Source organism: Pipistrellus hanaki, assembly GCF_964339955.1.
Source record: "Pipistrellus hanaki genome assembly, chromosome: 1".
Classification (NCBI taxonomy): Eukaryota; Metazoa; Chordata; class Mammalia; order Chiroptera; family Vespertilionidae; genus Pipistrellus; species Pipistrellus hanaki.
In genome coordinates, this window is record NC_140503.1 from 37,644,771 (window position 1) to 37,662,625 (window position 17,855).

Here is a 17,855-nt window from a genome sequence, read left to right on the forward strand (position 1 = left end):
CAGGGATAATACACAGTTGGGTCTCTACTTGGTGAACTGCCATTGAATCACAGACTCCTGGGCTAAAAAGGGGTGGGGCAATTCATTATTTTAAGTATTATATTTCTACAAATCATTTGTGTCCCTCAGATGGGAAATTAGGCTTAAGTGGAGAATCTGAAGGGGAAGAATATTTAAAGAAAGGAAATAAAAGGAAGAGGTAAAATTTGGTGTGTGAGAGAAGTTGTTTTAGATTGGTTCTCATGGGTATAGTTTCCAAGACGTTTTGGTGACCTTGAGAAATTCAGAAAACGGGAGGAAATCAAAGCTGGGCAAGGTGTCTGCAGATTTCTGCTGTCCTTTAGGCCTAGAGGGAGGTTATTTTAGGATCGGAAATATGTTCTTTGGAAATGTGCCTATTTTTTGAATTTGGATTCTTTCATAATTATATATTTATGTTTTTCTTTACTTAGTCACTTTTTAAAAAGTTCAACGATAAACCACAGTAACAAAATAAAAAAGCACATTTACAAGTATAAAAAAAAGATGTTAAATCAGTTTCAGTTGGGTCAAGGGTAACGGGGAGGGTGTGTCTATTCTGGAATCAGAGCTTCAGTGGTCATTAACATGTGGAAAACCCAAGAAATACCCATTCTGGAGTGACTTTCTTGGGACTTCTGTTTCTGCTAAAATCTTGGAAAATTTGTGTTTTACTCATAAAGGAGGCTTTTCCCCATTATGATATACTTTGTTTTGCTTAACACACATTGAACTAAAATACATTTATAAACTGCTGAATAGAAGTAGAAGAATTGGATACCTAAAGAAAATTTACTTTATATTATCAAAGAAGTATTTTCTAGATTATTGTTTGTAAAAATACAACTTTCAGTGTACTAAGTTTGCCAAAGAAAGGTGGGAGGTAGTTACTCTGAAAGTGGTTTATCATCTGAAAACCTTAATGGTAGATTTCAACTTGTTTCTAATTCACTTTTTATTTTTCCTGGAATAAACTTGACTTGCTTGGTTTATTTATTTATTTTTAAATTCTGGTTTGTATAACTACTTGTCAGACAATGAAATGGGCAGAACCATGACATTTCATACCATTTTATTTGTAGTTTTGCAGGAAAAGATCTCAATAATATTTATTAGTAGCGAACTAAAAGTGTCTGCCCAGGATGTTTGCCTTTTCAAACTAAGTTATAATAAAAAATCTGCAGTGTGCCATTTTTATTTAAAGTGTGAACTACAAATGTCACAGCAGTGCCAAATGGCCCCCTTTAGCCATTCCCTAAAGAGAGATCTCCTCTTCCCTCCCTCTACTCCACCTCCCAACCTCAAGAATTCCGAGCAATAGCCTTACTGTATATTATTGTGATTTATAGGAATGTACTTACAATGTACATTATTCTTTTTCAAAAAGGATCTGGGGTGACGGCTTTTTTGGTAACAGCTTTTGACAAAAGCTAAATAATAAGAAATGTTTATGGTTGGTTTGTTTTTCTAATTTCAGAGAGGAAGGGGGAGAGAGAGATAGAAGAGAGATAGAAACATCAATGGTGAGAGAGAATCATTGATTGGCTGCCTCCTGCATGACCCCCTCTGAGGACTGAACCTTGACCAGGAAACAAACTTAGACCTGCTGGTTCATAGGTAGACATCCAACCAAACTATTGAGCCACACCGTTTGGACAATGGTTTTTTGTTTTTGTTTTCAAGGATGAAGGAAAAAGAAGACGCCCTAGAAAGAAGGTGCAGATAGCTCTTTGTGCAGGACCCACCTCCCGAACTAGCCTGAGCTCCCGAGGGCAGGGATTGTGTTTGGTTTCCTGGGGCAGTGCTTCGAGGTGCCTCCCTCCCAGAAACCCACGGTTCAGAGGAAAGTGGGGTAAGTACTACACAAACAACTCTAGTTCTAAACAAATGAGCAGTTGAGTGATTTAAGAAGTTTTATAGGCTATTTTAAAAAAGAACTACAGCTGTTGTATTTTCAACTACATAGATTAACTGCCAAGAGGGATTATTAAATTTTAGTTACTGGTGATAATTCAAATTTTTGCTGAAATGTCAGACTTTTTTTTTTTTTTTTTTTTTTTTTTTAACCTTTAAAGCATGTTAACATGTTTGAACTAGTTTCAAAGGAATCCATTTTAAATTGGGGAGTGTGTGAAAACGTTCAGTTTTCTCACAATTGGTTGGTCTGGGGTACACGCCACAGGAAAAGGAAGAGCAAAATCTGAGTCTGATTTTGCTCAGAATCAGACCATTGTGGTGGTTGTGCTTTCAAGGTGGAAACCCTTTGAGGACACAGAGAAAGGTGAACGGAAAGGTCTTTACCGGGGTGATCACATAAGCGGTCCCCGCGTCGCCTTATTGAATGTGAAACTAAGACATCAGTTCCCTGATCATCAGTCCAAGCGCTGGCAACCCGTTCCGCCTACTGACATTTGTATAAAGCCTGGAAAGCCGAAGAAAACGGAATCCGATTTTAAAGCAGTAAAAAGAATGACAGAGTTAAAATATGTCTTTCTTAAAAATGGGTTATTCCTAGAGGGGAAAGCATCGGAGAGCCGGGAGGTGAAATGCCTGGCAAACGCTGAGCCCCTGGGTCTGCCTGGCATCTCTCCGCACCTGCGCAGAAAGGCGTTAAGCGACTCAGGGCATCTTGCTCCGTGGCGCTCTCGCAGGCCTGGCAGGGCTGGAGGATGATGTCTCCCAGAGCATTCTCCCCGAGGGAAGACAAGTGTTTTGTAATAAGTGTGAGCAATTGGCTGAGTAGAACAACTACTTTTATCTTTGCTACTGGGCCTCTGGATTCTGCCAAGTATATTTATGCTCGCTGGCAAAGACTGGATGTTAATTTCTTGGCAGAACATGCGCACAGACATCTCTTTTACAATATCTAGTAAAGGATCCTACTCTGTAAACGCTCATTCCACAGGGTTTAAAAGCTCCAGTGGGGGATTAAATCACATATGCCTCCTTAAGTCTTCGGAGGGAGGAGAATTCTTCTTGAAAAGAGAACTTCGGGGCAGTTAACAGGGAGGAGGCTCTTTGTAAAGACGTTTGGTCCAGCTCCTCTCTTTCCAAGTGTTCTCAGATTAAGAGACAGTCTGAATTTTAAAATATATATATACACTATTTTTTATTGATTTCAGAGGGGAAGGGAGAGAGCTAATGAGATAGAAACATCAATGATGAGAGAGAATCATTGATTGGCTGCACATCTGCCACTGTTGGGCGGGGGGGGGGGGGGGGGGGGGGGGCGGGGGGCGGGGAAGCTCGCAACCTGGACCTGTGCCCCTGGCTGGAATTGAACCTGGGACCCTTTAGTCCACAAGCTGATTCTCTATCCATTAAGACAAACTGGGCTAGGGCGACAGTCTGAATTCTTGATGCCACTTAAAAAAATAGAACAACACCCTCCAGACTACCCTTTGGTTCCTCACAAATTCTGAGGCATGACAGATGGGCTCATTTCATCTTTCCTCCTGTCTGATGTGAATGTGGCTGTAATTTCATCACTCTGAGATTGCTGAGAACGCTGGAGTGAGCGATTAAAGGGGTTATTAAGTGTCACTTGAAGGCAGAATTCCCTGTAAAAGCCAGGCCAAGGATCCAGGCATAAGTGAGCTCCTGGCTCACGGTACTAAACAAAACTGACAGAAATAAAACTTGGAGCTCCTGGAACCAATGACCCCCTCCTGTGAGAGAGAAACTGATTGGTTGCTCTGACAAGAAAAATGTTTTGCTTAGTGATGTGGATTGCCTCCTGGCTGCAGCCATGCTAACTTGGAGAAAGCAATAGAATCTGATGGCCATTTGATGGGGGACTGTGATCGGGCCCTGGAAGGCACCTTTGTTCAAAGGGAAAGGTTTTGGGTGCAACATCACCAAGTTGTCTTCTTCTTCTTCTTCTTCTTCTTCCTTCTTCCTTCTTCCTTCTTCCTTTTTCCTTTCCTCCTCTTCCTCCTCTAGGAATTTGGTACATGATAATATGCAGTCTACTCCCTGTCCCTAAGTTACCTATTATAGGTAGTCTCCTAAGGAATTTCTTTTTTTAAAAATTCTCACCTGAAGATATGTTTTTATTTATTTTTAGAGAGAGATGGAAAGGGGAAAAGAGAGAGAGAGAGAGAGAGAGAGAGAGAGAGAGGGAGAGATTGATGTGAGAGAGAAACTGATTGGTTGCTTCCCATATACATGTCCGGGCTTGGAATCGAACCTTTATTCCTTTGGTGCACATGATGATGCTCCAATCACTGAGCAACACTGACCAGGGTCTAAAGGATACCTTTTAATTCAAGTTCTTCTACTATTAATAAGGATTTACATTTTCATAGTTTATTATTTTGATAAGGAAAAAATTATTCTTTACACTCAGCCATGACAATTCTATAATTTCTAATCTAGAGCAAAGATGATGAATTTGTGACACATAACTGTAATAATAAAAGGGTAATATGCTAAGTAGACCAGACATCCTTCCAGATTCATTCTGGATGAAGCCTAGGCTGGAGCGAAGCCTAGGGGTCGGGTGCCTGTGAGTGGCCCGAGGGAAGCCAGCCCCGGTCCTGGGTGCCTGCGGAGGCCAGAGGGAAGCAAGTCCAGGTCTCGGGTGCGAGAAGAAAGCCAGTGCCAGCAGCCGGGGGAAGGAAGGCCTACTCTTGCACAAATTTCATGCATCGGGCATCTAGTTGTATGTAACTCTCCAGTTTGGTTGGTACCAATTGTTAATTGATCATGCATTCCAATACGCCTTCAGAATTCTTCTCAGCAGAGCACTCCAGGCAGCTACACACAAAAGACTTACTATAAGAGAGTGTGCCAGGGCACCCAAGGGCGGCAATGCAGAAATGTCTTGTCTAAAGCAGAAGGCTGTTGGGACCTTTTCCTTACCTCCTATTTCTGTTCCTCCAGGAGCATGTGTGGTAGGCAGAATAAAGGCTCCCCAAAATGTCTTAATTCCAGAACCTGTGCAAATTCTATTTTACAGGGCAGAAAAAGTTTTGTGAATATGATTAAGATCTTGAGGTGGAAGATTTTCATGGGTTATCCAGGTAAGCCCGTGTAATCATAAATGTCCCTATTAATAAGGAGGCAGGAGGGTCAGAGTCAGAGAAGGAGATGTGACAATGAAAGAGGTTGTAGTGATGCAACCAAAGCCAAGGAAAGCAGGCAGCCGAGTCTGGAGGATGGAACAGGCAAGGAAGTGGAATTGCCTCTAGAGCAGGGGTCTTCAAACTACGGCCCGCGGGCCACATGCGGCCCGCAGAGGAGTCTGATCTGGCCCGCCAGGTTTTTTGGGCAGTGAGCGCAGCCGAGGTGTTACAGTAGGAATTAGTAGTTCATATAGTCCGGCCCTCCAGCTCTCTGAGGGACCGTGATCTGGCCCCCACTTTAAAAAGTTTGAGGACCCCTGCTCTAGAGCTTCCAGAAGGAACACAGCCCTGCCAAACCATTTTAGACGTTTGACCTCCAAAATTGTAAAATAATAAATTTCCTTGTTTAAGCCACCAAGTTTGCAGTACTTTGTTACAACATTAATAGGAAATGAATACAGCATTTTATTCATTTGTCTGTCTCTAATGGCTGAGAGACTGGCTTTATTTATTTATTTATTTATTTATTTTTTCTGCTCCTCAGTTCATGTGGCAAAACACGGCCTCCCCAGAGTGCCCAAGGTTACAAGTTGTAGGTCTTGTCACACACAGAGTCTAACTGGGCTCTCTTGGTTCCATTTCTAAATTCTAGAAATGGAATATAACCAGGTCAACTTAGTTCGGGGGCCCCCCCTTTGGCTCGCCAGCCAAAACCAGGGGGTAGAGGCACACAGCAGAAGCAAGACTGCCGGGAAGCCACCTCTGTGAGGGGCTGGTGGCTCTCAGAGCTGAGGGGCAGAGTAGACCTTCATCAGTGTCTACTACATTGTTCATGCTTTTATTATTGACTTCCTAAATTTGAATATTTCTTCTAGAAATCTCATGTATCAGGGGTGTTGCAGATTGATCACACTAATGAGCCCATTGTTTCATGCCTCTATATATTTATACCTTTGGGAGTGCCCTTCAACCTGATCTGACCTTGGCTGCATGCCTTGCTTTGGACAATGAGACAATAACAAACGACGCAAATGGTCTTGTAAAAGCGCTTACATATTCCTGCTTCTTCTCTTGAAACTTTGTCCAGGTCTTCGAAGCAGATGCAGACCACCTACTGGAGGATGAGAGACCATGTAGCACAGAATGGAGTCATCCCAGCTGAGGCCATCCTAGACCAGCCTGTTCCCAGCTGACCTGAGAGACCTGAGAACTGGCCACAGATGCAGAAGCGAGTCCCACTAGCCCGGCTCAGATCATTACAATTGCTGAGCCAACCCCTAGACTCATGAGCAAGAATAGATGTTCCCCTGTTGGATGCCACTGAGGTTTCAAGGTTGTTTGCTACAGAGCATTGTTGTGGCAATAGATCTTTGATACAGGAGAATGTGCTGTTCAAACATAATTTTATTTCCTTAATTCTATTGCCATCCAGAATGATTCTAATTATCCTCGGAAAAAACACTGGCTTTCAGCATCTCAGCTAGGGATCAGACCGGAGGCATCAGAAGGGAGCAGAGGCAGATGAATGGATTTTTGCAGATCTTTATCTAATCAGCCCTCTGGTGTAATGCCAAGTACCCTCTCAGAGCCTACCTCATTAGAACCTCATAAACACTCTGTGAAGAAAGTTTGTTCATAGATGAGGACATCAAAGTTCACTGGGAGTTAAGTAACTTGCTCAGAGTTGCTTCCATAGTATAACCAAGAATTTGGCTTTAGTCCCAGATCTGTCTGCTGCAAAGCCACCTGTCTGTGCCCTGTATGTAGGCTGTAGTAAGTAAAAAATATGGGTCTCTCTGATTTCAGATAAAAAAAATTATTTTTTTATCTGAAATCCAACGTAATTGGTGTTCTGTAGTTTATCTGGCAACCCTACCAATGCAAAGCTGACTTGTTGGTGGGGACAGATCTGTGTGTGGTCAGGGTAGAGTATATTTGAAAAGAACTGATTGCTACACCTGCAGAAGTCACACACTCTACTTTCTGAGGTCTTCCGAGGGAAGGATGTTGAGGCCCTGCTCTCACACTCCACAGACTGTCAAACTCTTTGTAAGGTCTCTGACCTCAAATGACTCTGGTCATATCCTCTTGGGATATTCTCCCAGCTACACAGCGGGGGCATCCAGGACCCTTTGCTGGCTCCTTTTCTAGGTTGCTTTAAAGAGGAGTGGAAAGTATACAAATCACCGGGTGTATGTTGCTGGCTGTTGATGAATTACAAAGTCTGAGAATACAGAATTTTTTTCTGCCTGAGAAATGAAGGGCAGATCAGAGTAAATGAATAATAACTAGTCCATATGGTGTTTATTATGTGCCAGGGATTTTTCTGAGCATTTAAAAATGCTAACTCACTTAATCCCCACACAAACCATATGAGGTAAAAGCCATTTGTCATTATCGCATTTTACAAACGTGGAAACAGAGAGATTGAGTAAGTAACCTAAGTTTGCACAGCCACTTACTGGCTGTGCTGCAAACGAAACCCGCACTGTCCTACATACCAGCCGTTGTCCTGAGATTTGGTAGTGACAGTACAGTTCCTGCCTTGGTGAACCATGCATTCTGGTGAGGAGAGGCAGAAAATGAAGGTAAAAAGAATGTTCCAATAGAGATTCATGCTACGAAGATAATAGAGCAGGGTCATACATATGATGGGGAGTTTCCAGTGGAAGGATGGTTGCATTAGATGGGGAACCGTTTTTTGAGGAAGTGACATACGAGCTGAGATCTACTAAGGAAAAGAAGCCAGCCACGCAAGGATCTGGAGGAAGAACGCACCAGCCAACGGGAATGATCTTGTGGCAAAAGGTGTTTGAGAAACAGAAGTCATGCAATGCTGCTGAGCTGGATTGGTAGTGGGAGTGAGGCGTAAGATGTGGCCCGAGGGGCAGCTCACAGAGCACTCTGTGGGCCATGGGGCAGGAGGACTGTGCTCTCGGTAGGATGGACAGGTATCGGAGAGATTTAACCAGGGGAGGGACATGATCTGATTTTGGATCTTAAGGTTTACTACGGATGCTCTGTGAGGAAGAGACCACGAGCCAGTGCAAGGTGGGTGTGGTTGATAAACCTGAGAGTAAGGGGCCCAGTTAGGAGGCTATTACAGTAGTTCCTGCAGGGGTGGTGGTGGGCAAGGGTGGCAGAGTGGATGGATTTGGGGAATGTTTGTGGCGGTAGATTTGGGGGAATTTGCTGATAGATGAAGAGAGTGAGGAATTAAAACAGATACCTGGCTTGAGCTGCTTGGTGGATGTGGCACCATTGAGTAACACGAGGAAGCCTGGGGTAAAAGCAGAACAGACTTGAGATGCTCAAGAGTCACCCAAGAGGGGCTATCAGAGTGTCAACAACCATCAATGTCTGTCTCCACTGTTTGTATGTCCTCTCTCTCTTTTAAACCAAGAAAAAGGGCCAGCATATGGCTTAGATCCTTAAGTAGAATTCACACATACAGAAAAGCCTGGAGGAGCGATGTTAACTGGAGATTTCCCTTGGGAGGTGGGGGAGGCATTTTATGTCATAAATTTCATAGCAAACAACTTACACACTAGTTAGATGCTGTTTCCTAAAGCCCTTTCCTGGTCCTTGGCTCCACTTCCCGGGTTTCTCTGATCTTTCTTCTGTGCAGCAGGCCCAGTGTTTCTGGCCCTTCTCTTTCTGAATGTGTACTGACCTTCGGATCTCAAATTTCTCTTTCTGCTTTTGCACAGAACTAATCAGCTCTGCTACTGAGCTCGTGCCCAAATTTACATACCCAAACCCATCCAGCTGCTTAGCAGAAACTCGGGTACCAAAGTCAAACCCTCAAGTTAGATGCTTTAAGGTTGTAAATAAAAGTAAATTATTTTTTGTTTTGGATGTGTGTGTACGTCTACACATCAACATTATCATGGTCCTTCTTCAATATAAAGGATTGTTCTTCAAAGATTAATGGGTTCGTGAGCCACTTATCGTTATAGACTTTCGTGTGGAATGACCTTTTGCTAAAATCACAATCACTGTACTTATGATTTCTTTACCCGGGAAAAGATGGTTTTCTCGATTGAGAATGATTAGAATTGTAGCATTTTTACTTCCTTTTTAAAAAGTTTGTTTCCTTATTCATGCAATGCGATCCCTGTGATCACCTGCTGTTTGCACTGTCCTCACCAGGGACCATCCAGGTGCCAGGCCCTGTGAGAAACAAGGACCAAATGCCTGCTCACAAGAAGTTGATATGCTAACAGGGAAGGCTGTATTCTAGAAGTTTTTGCATGGTGAGATGCAAGTAAAAGATCGAGACCGTTATTGTGCCCTCTGCTTGAGGAGTAAGTCCTCTTTATTTCAGAAAGCCTGCTGTGCAAACAGCAGTCGCCAATCTGAGCAAATAGAAATCCTATCTTCATGTAGCATTTACTGACATGCAATATTTATAAGTTTGTGATGATTTTGGGGAACAGAATTCCCTGCCTTATCTCCTGTGGTAAGGTTCAAGAAACCCGAGGACACTGTCAGGTCCTCTGCCAGCAGCCCTGCATTGGAAAGGAGTGTTTATTCGTTAGAAAGAATTGCGTTCCTATGTGATGAGCAGGCCGGCCATCTGGAGGCAACCCACCAGGAAAGAGATATGAACTGCGGGTTCCCGAAACCTCTCAGCCTCTTTGTTAAGACGTTGTCATTTCTGCGTGGCTGTTTGGATGTTAACTCAGAATGTGCAGTCCCAAATATCAACAGCAGATCATCTGTTAAATGAGCGGTGATAACATTGTCCATTTGTTAGCCTTCAGAAAACACCAGCTGGTGTCAGGAAACGGCCTCAAAAGTAAATGGGTTTGGAGATCTCGTGGGTTTTTTTTTTTTTTTTCTTTCCTTCCCCCGTTGTAATTATAATAACAAAGGTGATCTAAAAAACTATGTTTGACCCAACTAATACCATCAATAAGCAAGTATGTGAACTCAGGGTACCTATGAAAACTATTCAGTGAGCCAGGAATGGGTGATAGTTTTTGTTCTGGATTTGTCATTTGGCTGCCCTCTCTGGAAGAGCAACAGGAAGTGCCTTTAGTTAATTGCAGTACACATTGTCCTGGGCAGATGTACAAATCTCTGGGCACTGCACTGTCAGGGATCTCTGACTAGGGAATATCACCCAAGGTGCCATGAGGTCTCTCCTGAAACACAAATTAGCTATTTCCATTACATGGAACTCTCTCACTCTCACACAAATTTTTCATCAATTTTCTCGCCATAGTAAAATCTACACATTTACATTGTCTTTTCAGAGTTGCTTCTTATGTTATTTCTACGTATTAATAGACTGTTGGTTATTATGTGTTCTGAAAAATTTATTGGTTATGTTATTCTGAAAAATTTCAGACTCACAGGAAGCATGGAAGGTAATATAACAAAGACATGGGTGCCCACTATTCAAAATTATCGTTAACAATGTTTTTTATTTGCTTCAGACTTTTTTGAGACATAAAAATTAGAGATAATGTCCCAAAATTATACATTATTATTGTGTTGCATATGTCATTTACCATTGTTAACTTTCCTCAAATCCTTTTTGGGGGAAGCATGTAGGAGACAAGAAATAAAAATAAAATTTATCTCCACAATTTTGATTTTCTCGGGACTTTCCAAATAAAAGTCCAAAGATGCCTCTTAATCAACACTTGCAGTTTTGGAGAAGCATCCCCTCAGTGAACACTTCTATTTACTAATGTTCACAAACCAGATATACAATCATAATAATCTATTCACAATAAAAGTACCAGTTCTTTTCTTATGTGTGTATTTGCTAATTCTCTTCTAAGTTTATTTTTCAGCTAAAGCTAGATGCCCATGTTGGTACTGATTTTTGGGTAAGAATCCTTCACGCAAAATAAATAAACTAAAATGCAAAACAAAACTTTTGGGAAAAGATGTAAAGTGGAAATCTACTAAAAAGTTTTTTAAATATGGCATCTGACCTAATTTATTATTTATGTCACTATTTTGAGATCATATCTTGATTTTTTTTTAAAGGACCCCAAACTACAACTTTTAGCATTAACCTCTGGGTATTATTTTTTGGCATAGGAAATGCAAATGTTTATCAGATATCAGTTTTATTTTATATTGTGTCTTGGGAAAATTTTATATAAAATAATGAATTTTAGTATAACACCATTATTTCTTAGATATAATTTATCCTTTGAAAATTTTTATGAATATATATAATTTTGAGACTTTTAAAACTGGACTTCCTTATTTAAAGCTACTTAAAAGGTAGGCTCACAGAGACACATCTAACCAAATAAGTATTATGTGTTCTTTGTTTTTTCATTAAAAGTTGGGAACTGGACTGTCAAACCTCAGAGGGAAGGCAGGGGAAGGTTGGGGGAAGAGGGAAAGATCATTCAAAGGACTTGTATGCATAAATATAAGCATAGCCAATGGACACAGACACTAGCAGGGTGAAGGCCTGAGCTGGATGGGGGGGGTGGAGCAATGGGGGGATAAGGACACATATGTAATACCTTAATCAATAAAGAAAAAAAAAGGTGGGAATTGTTTGTAAAATTATCTGTAGGGGAAAAGCAACTAGTCTGTGGTATATTTTTCTGTCTATAATCTACCATAACTATGTTTCTGTTGCAGATTTGGATCATGGTACAATTCTATAGTGAGATGAATATTATATTATCATAACTAGGATCTCAGAATATACAGTTGCTATGAACTGGGATGAATTTATTTTAGTAAGTTAAAAGACATTTTGAAGATATGCCCTCAGAGATACATATAGTTCTGGAGAAAAAGTAAGGGTTAGGTTAGTTTTAGTAGCTCTTATCAGTTTTAGCACATGATTGCAAACATATGCTTAACTACTAGTGGCCCAGTGCACAAAATTCATGCACATTAAAAGGGAATTTAATAGAGGAAATATTTTAATATTGCTATTTACCCTTTCTCTATAATAGAAATGTCAGATTTTTTTCAAATTGGCAACAATAGCTTCTTTCTGCTTCAGAGGTACTTTGTTCCAATAATTGGTCTTTAGACATATTCCCTCCTCCCTGCTGTCAGGGTCCAGTTTGAAGGCCAGCCCCCAATTGCGTGAGACCCAGAGTCCCACCAAGCCCTGGCTGGCCAAAGCCCACAGCCCCCTCCTGCCTCAGCAGTCAGTGCTGGGCCACTGCAGTGCCTGAGACCCAGGAGGGACTGAGGTCAGCAGTTCAGCCCACTCACCAGTCCCCGCCCACCTGAGCCTGCTATGTGTGCAGCCTGCCATTTGGTCATCGGTTCCGTCATTTGGATATTACAGACTTTGGCTCTTTATAGATTAGGATAATGTTGAGTTAGTTTGATTTTCATTAATGTCTTGATGGAAAGGAGGAGTCAGAAATACCTCCCTCAGAGACTTAAAAGTGGATCGGTGTGCAGTAGGACAGGGAACCAGAGGCCCTGCAGACTGAGGGGTGGCTTGAGCCAAGGCATGCAGAGGTGAACCAGAAGCATCTCAGCACCACGAAGAGGTGTAGGATACAGGAGATGAGAGGAAGGATGGAGTAGACCCAGTCCCCTCTTCCTTGTCTGCAAAGCAGCCTGGCTCTTACCTGGAGATGGCAGGGAGCTGGCGATTTAGGGAAACTGATGATGTAGGAATGAATTTGTTCTGGACATTAGTCATGGGTTGGAGAGCCAGGCCCTATAGATGCAATGTTACAGAGTGGGGCTTATTCCTGGAAATCTATTTCATAAGCAGAAAAACCCCAATCTTGAAAATAAACAGAAAAATATAAAATTTATGCTTTTACAAACGTGAATTAAGGGCTATGTAGTAAAGGCTACTTTGTGTTGTTTTGTTTTGTTTTGTTTTGTTTTTCTTACATGAACTGTACTGCAATGGTCTTCTTTTCCTTATAAATCTCCTTGTAGTGAACATGGGAATACTTTATTTTTCCAAAGACCTTTGGCCTCACTTAAAAATTAGCGTAATTTGCCTCTAAATTCCTAGCTGACAATTAGATTTACTCACTCACTTAATAACTATTCATTGAACACATGCTTCATGAGATATTGTTCCAATGGTAAGTAAACAAACAAAAAGGCAAAATATAAAAACCCTGCCATCGTGGAGATTTTTTTTTTTCTACTTGGAGAGAAAGGCCATAAGTATGCACACACAGACACCTTAAGGTTAGAGTTTAGGGTTAAGCTAAGGGAAAGAGGAAAAAGAATGATGGGAATATTTATTGAGTTATTTTATTCCATATAGGTCAAGGCAGACTTCTCTGAGGAGGTGATGTCTAAGCAGAAACCTGAATGAAATGAGAAAATGAGCAATGAGACTGTTTGAAGGAAAACATATGCATGAATGACTTCGAGTGTCTTTGGATGGTATGGAGATGGGTGGGGCAGTCGCTCAGGTAACTACTTCATCGGTGATTCCTTGCTGTGAGCACTGAGGTAGATTCATCCAGCAGACCTTGAACAACAGATGAATAGATTACTCTGACACACATTTCTGTGAAAGAGAGGGCTAAGGGGCTGCTTGGCTATAGGGACCAAACAGCCCCGTTCACCTGCCTCCTTAGGTTTTTATTGTAGCAACAAGTTGAACCAAAATTACCTCTAGATATAATCAGCAGGGTAAGTATCCTTGAGAAAGCACATGGTTCTACAAGATTGGGTCTAAAGACTAAACATAGAGACTCCAGTAAAAGACCCAGGGGCTCGGACTTGTTCAGAGAAGTCAAGGCAGGGGCTGCCGTATTTGGCAAGGTCCTCCTAGAGACCCCTGACCTTTCGGAGAATCCTCCTTACAAACTTTCCAACCAAGTCCCAGACTTACCTGCAAGTCAACATGACTTATAGGTAACATCTGTCAAAGTCATTAGGTAGACACAAATGTGACGATACTTGTAGTGTTTGTTGTCAGTGTTGCTGTTGGTGATGGTAGTATTGGTATTGGTGGTTTTGGTGGTATTGATGGTTTCTGTCTCTCTCTCTCTCTCTGTGCCTTTTATGATAAGGAAGATTTGAACAGAGGAGGGTTGAAAGTCAACACACTATAAATATGTGATCCTGATAAACATGATCAGATTTTCACTTAAAATATCAATAATGATAATAACTATCAGCATATTTTGAAGCTGCTAGTGAAGCAGTGTGGAGGATGGGCTGGCGAGGATATGAGCACTAGCCATTATCCTTAATATATTTGCTTGTTTGCTAAGTCCCTCAGTAGGTAGTCATCCCCATCATTACCTCTCCCCACTCTCCATCTTCCTGCTCCAGCTCTCAATCCCCACTCTGAGACCCAAACTACCCCATACAACACAATCCTCTCTGCTCTGACAGCCCATGTCAGGATGCCCTACAAATACACACCCTTCTTATCCTGCTCAGGCTGCTAAACCATCACTGAGCCATCCCCTTGCAAGGATGCCCTTCCTTCTGATTCAGGTTCTGACTGCACACAGTTTACCTACTGTGTGAATAACTTCCTTCCCTATGGGCTCTGAGAGCCATGCAAAGATGCCTTTCTCATTGGACACCCTCTTACTTCTCATTCTGTGTAGGCTCCTAATCCCTGATGCTAGGTTGCCCTCATCATTTGGGTCTGACTCCCCACACTGGGTCATTCCTCCTGTGTGGATAAATTCCTTACATGCTTCGGGCTCAGATGTCCCAATCTAGCCTGCCTTTTGGAGTGTGTGTGTGTGTGTGTGTGTGTTTGTGCGCGCGCGCGCGTGCGCGCGTGCACGCGTGTCACATGCCACAAAGCACCATCCTGTATAAATACATTTCCACCCTGGTTGGGTTCTGACACCCCACATCCATGCATGGCTCCCTCCTCCTGCTCAAGCTCTCACACTCTGTACCTTCAGAGGCCAACTTCCTCAGCTCCACCAAATGGTTTAGGATGAGTTGGATAGAAAGGAGGGGAAGAGAAAGAGAAGCAAGAAGATGAACTCTTTTAAGTCTTTCTGAGATGAACCAAGATCATATCCTCGACATTAGCCTTTCAATTTGTTCATTTATTCATTCATTCAACAAATATTTAGAAACACCTACTGTATACCAGATATTATCCTAGATACTACAAGTATGGTGGCTATAAAGATAGGTAAGGTACATGCCCATGAAGTCTTTATTTCAGTGGACTGCAGTCAGAGATAAAGGGCATGATAGACGTCCATTTTGTGGGATCAGTAGAATGACTCCTGGGCTTGAAATCAGAAAATGGTTTAATTTTTTTAACTTTCCCTTAAAAGCTGTCTGATCTTGAACTAGTTGCTTAACTTTGAACATTTATTTTGTCATCTCTAAAATGGGGACAACATTGACCTTTCAGAGTTATTGGGAGGATTAAATGAGATTTATATATAAAACATTCAAAATACAGTATGGGATCATTTAAAACAATATACTAAGAATAATATATTGAGTAAATAAAAAAAAAAAGAGTTAATAAAAAATAAATAAAAAGAAGGTGACCCTGAAAGGTATAAGATACAATTCTAAATGTATGGGACATCTGGCAACTGTAAGCTACCATGACATTAGACCAGTGTTTTTCAACCTTTTTTGGGCAAAGGCACACTTGTTTCATGAAAAAAATCACGAGGCACACCACCATTAGAAAATGTTAAAAAAATTTAACTCTGTGCCTATATTGACTATATATAAAGTAATTCTCTTGAATAGGAATCAAATAAACACAAAGAAAGTATTTTATAATTACTTTATTATGAAGTATTAAGTAAACAAAATAGTGAAAAATTATAAAATTCTTGTCTTGTCTGCACCTACGGCACACCAGGCAACATCTCTGTGCCGCGGAACAGCGGTTGAAAAACGCTGCATTAGACATCAATTTGTGCCTCCTGAAACTCACATTCAAGTGTGAGGAGACAGACCATGTTATAACCACATCAACCTGTAGGTATGTTCAAGGTCATTCATGCTGGAAAATGATAGGGTAGGGTAAAGAAAATGAGTGGCAGGGGTACACCATCAGGAAAGGTGGTTGGTGACGGCTTCACTGAGAAAACATCACTGGACAAACTTCTGAAGGTGAGGAAATGAAGAAGTGAACCATGGCTGTCTGGGGGAAGAGTGATTATCTCAGGTAGAGACAGAGCCAGGGCAGTGACCCTGAGATGGAAGGTTGCTGGCCTGCTTCCGGTCCAGACCATTGGGTTTGGTGGCTGGAGTCAAGGAGCAGAGGAGAGAGACAGAGCATGTGAGAAAAGATCTCCCTGATTTGATGTCTGCATTCTAATTCCAGTTTCAGCTTTCCTCACCTCTCAGAGCAGTGGTTTAAAAATAGTTATCAACCCCCCCTACCCCCCACCCCAGAAATATCTTCTTTTAGCCCAAAATTCCTATTACAAAGGATCGAAAACAGTAGTATTTTTAACATGCTCCAGGAGCTAAACAAAAGGCAAGACCTTATTTTAAAAGAGCCTTGAATACTGATAACACAGGGTAATTGTGTTTCCTTAGCATTTCTTTGCAACTGTTGAGGTTCACTGTAACCTAATTGAGAACACAGAAGCTATTTGTAGAAGAAAGACAGGAAGTGGACTCTCCATCTTCCTTAGTTTTTCCAAACTGGCATTTCATGGAAAGATGTGGCCCTCTGCACTAGTGTTTCTCCGATCACCATAATAGGTAGTAAAGGGACTAGAGATCTCTCGTTTATGGTAAAGCGTGCTCTTCTTTTATCGGAACGCCTACTCACAGCAGGAAGATTTATTTTTACAGGTCAAATAGTGGTACACCACAGCATGCCGCTCGCTGTGTTTTGGTTATCATGTCTTCCATTTTACAAGTCACATGAGGACACTTATTTTTAAAAACATAAAAATTTAATGTTGAGTTTTCAAACGTCTAGAGCTATCTGGCTTGTTTCTCTGAGCTGTTCCCAGTGTGGGCATGTTGAGAAGCTCTCCAAGAGCTGAAAGATAGTCTCAACTCTCCTCAACGCTGAATGGTGAGGCTGTGGCATTTTTAAAAAATATTTATCAGGATATATCAGACACACTCTTATGGCCGAGATGAGTATTGACCAGTTAAATCTAGCAAAAATCTCATTGGATAACTAAAAATAGTGAGTTCCCTTTTCAAGGGAAAAATTGTTCTTTGGGTTCTGGCACTGATCCAGTTCCTCAGCATTTCAAGGACCCGTTGTTAACACAAAAGGCCAGGTTCAGTGGGTAAACTCAAAGGTCCCCATCCCTCGTCTACAGAGGCCAATCCGAAAAGTTATAGGCAAATGACTAACGAGAACCCGAGATGCTCTGTAGCCTCAGGAGGCAAGATCAGCACCATGTGATAAGGGTATCTTATGGGGATGTCCTTCGTGAGCAACGCCCTCATCACTGCACACCCAGCTCACCTCCGGTGACGTGCAATGTTGTTGCTTCTTTCATTTGCTGAAAATGATAAAGCACAACCTAGTTGCTAATAAATCTTTGTAATCTCAGGTTGAATGAATGGAAGTACAAGGTACGGAGCAAGCCAGCAGCTGACAGAGCAGCATTCAGCACTGACAAGACTGGTTTCGAATTATTTATTGATGTTTGGTTCTGGCCCAGAGGCTTAAGATGGGCACTTACAGCTTGGATAGGATCTGAAGGAAGGGACCCGAGTGGTGAGGTTTCACCTAAGGGACAGTTGAGGAAACGAGGAATGTTTTGACTGGAGAAGGGAAGGAAGTCTTGCATGCTGGTTTCAGGAACATGAAAAGGTTACCTGTGGCACCTGGCTTGGACTTACTCTGGGGATCTTCAGAAG